Below are 3,155 nucleotides of genomic sequence, written 5' to 3' on the forward strand. Positions count from 1 at the left end.
CAGTGGCAGCACTATGGGCTAGAGGAAGCCACCTAGGAGGATGAACAAGTTATGAGGGAAACTTGTCCAAATTTATTTCCAACAGAAAAACATTGGGACGATGTTTAATTTTATGGGGGAAGGTGTGATGACCCCAATATTCGTAATTATTTATTACTATAGTTAAACAAACTGCATATGACTATTTAAATTTTAATATTATTATTTTGATTAAATGTGCATTAAGCAATGATTTTATGATTTACATGTAAACTATCACATGTCAGGTAGTTAGGGTATGCGGTTACATATCCCTAACTATTTCCAAGAAGATTTATTCTCAAAGATCAAGAGGGTATGGGGTACCTAAGATAGGAGAGGAGAGGATAAAGGAGAGAGGAAACTGGAGGAGAAAGCTTTGTGCTGATATGTTAGATAGAGGGTTTATACCCTATGTCTTGTGAAGACCAGATGGCTATGATAAGACTTCTAGTCTTACTACATTGAGCAGTAGCTCGGGGGGAGAGTCATGCTTGGAAGAAAGTCTCAAGGCTGGTAGGAAAATTTGGTAAATTATAGTTGTTCTGGACCAAATAAGCAGCCTGTGAATTAATTCCAAGAAAACATAAGTATTCTTTACTTATTGAGAGTTAATTTCATATCAGAGAGAAGTGCTTATGCTAATTAATAATAGGTTTTTGAAGTAGAATAATGTATACTGATAAATACTTGTATGTCTAGAAATAAAAGTGGTTAAACTGTTGAGTTAGGGTATTCTGAAATAGAATAAGTGTCATGTTGGTAATTAGTAGAACCTGAACAGATGTTTTATGCTAATAAATGATTAGGTGCTTGAACAAAGACAAGAATGAGTGTCTTTTGGAACAAATATATAACTATGGTATACATGAAACTTGAAACCAGGATTTGGTGTTCTACTAAAGGAATTGACTGAACCAGTAAATTTAGAGGATAGATGCCTACCTATGAACTATACAAATAGGAAAAAAACTTGAAGGCAATGTGTGCAGCGTACTAAAATAAAAGCAACATAACTTTTGAAGGGGATTCTTTCCCCAGGGTGATATAGGTAAACCCTATGGGGTTAGAGTAAAACCCAATCACTATATAAGTACCAAAACTAAAACCTACGAGAGCTTACAACACACTCTTTGATTGTATAAGAAGAATATCAGGAAACGATTACAGTGGAAATGTTGGGTCAAAGAGTCACCCTCTTTCTACCAATTTCATTTAATAGAAAAGAGAAGGGTCTTAGTTGTAAGCCGGATTTAACTAATTAAATATTAAACCAATGACCTACAAATTGTAGACAGGACTATTCATTGTAAGTACAAATCGTCCAACTGAGAGTACACAATAATGAATTAAAGAACTCAAGAAAAGCTGCCAAACCACAAGAGCCGAAATTTATATTTCATAAGGGTTGACAAAAAACAAGTCCCAAATCTCTTAAGAGCATGCATAAATTCAACCATGGAGAATGGAAAACAGAATACCCTTCTCCTATATTAAATGCCAGATAAACCCTTCATTTCCAATGTAAATTATAAGACAGAAAATACATTAAAAGCCAGAATCATGTCTAGACAAGTTTCAAAACTAGGAAGAGGATTCCAAGTATGTGAATTGAGTCCTCGAACGAGTAATAGACACTGTCATAAATAATTACAATTATCCAAGTAAATCCTTGCATCAAAATTTGACCAAAACTAGTATGAAGGTCTTAGACTGAAAATAAATTGAGTATATTAAAACAATAAAAAAGGAAATGACTCTCTGCCACATAAGGCTCAGAAAGTCCTAAACCCACATCCAAGAAAACTTTGTAAACAATGTTCATGTTACCCAGAGGCAGAATTAAAGGCGGGTCCGCAACCTTTGAACCAGCTACTGGAATGGGACCTCGTCGTCGCAAAAACATCATTGAGCAGCATGAAGACTCCTTTGGTACCCTGCAATCACCAGAGCAACAATTAGAAGGGAGGATGATTATACTGTAGGCATGGAAGAAGATAAAGCATAGAAACATAAAACTCCATACCTGGTTTGAGATTGAACCTCAATGTGGCACCTCCACAACAAAACTGTTGAAACGCTCCTTCACCTTTCTGGTAGTTCCAGCAAGGTATATTGTTATCTACAGTAGAGAATCTTGAGTATGGAAAGGGAAATAGATGCAGGGTAAGGGTATGGACCTGAAAGTTACTAAAGCCAAGCTCAGAACTGGAACACGAAGTCAAAGGCAGAGCGAAATGGCGGATTAGCAACCCACAAAAAAACCAACAAGGTAAGTTAATTCCTTTCACCATTGGATCAAACCTCGGAGTAGAGAACCGTTGATGCCGAGGTGTGATGGTCGAGGTGGAATGAACAACTGGAGAGCTCAATGAATCATCCAGAATTCCTGATCCCGCCAACTCATGATGGACCAGGATCAACATTGGGATTCCATTAATAATATAGTATTGGGTAGATCTCCAAATCCGTAACCATATTATGTGTAAACCTTTACGATTAATGCTTGTACGCAAGCTAATACCATGTATATAAATTTATTTGATACAGGTGTAAGGTTTGTGTATATAAACAATTTAAGCAGTGTAGTGATGGAACACATAAACGTATAATCGATGCTATAAATATTACATTGCATGCAAAATATAATTAACATAAGTAAAAAAAATTATTTACATTCTGCGTGTTATTTAAACTTATGACAAGTGGTATTCGATCGCTCAGGTTACAAAGCTGAGACCTCTGGAAATAAAAGACTAACAATAATTGTGATGTGCAGAGAGAAAGAATGAAAGGAAGTAGTTAGCATGAGGAGGATTGGAATTACAGCCCACAGACCAATGACAGGAACAGGACCGACTTCCTTTCAAGAAGCCAATCCTAAAGTATTCGTACAGATGGGGGAAGAACCACACAATACTACCACTATAATCTTGGAAATTGTGCAAGAACTGAAAGATGAGATGACCCAGCTATGGGCAGATAATGAAAGGCTAATGCAGGAGTAGTAAATGCTTATGAAGAGTCTATTTGATAGACATAATCAGTGATAGCCAATTCCCAGCCCAGAGCACGAGAACATGGTTGGTGAATAATAATTTCGAATAGAGTATTTAGGGACTAAAGGAGGTGAAGAA

Source organism: Pinus tabuliformis, chromosome 4_1, assembly GCF_031772625.1.
Source record: "Pinus tabuliformis cultivar Carrire ecotype Pingquan chromosome 4_1, CPIR1, whole genome shotgun sequence".
Taxonomy (NCBI): domain Eukaryota; kingdom Viridiplantae; phylum Streptophyta; class Pinopsida; order Pinales; family Pinaceae; genus Pinus; species Pinus tabuliformis.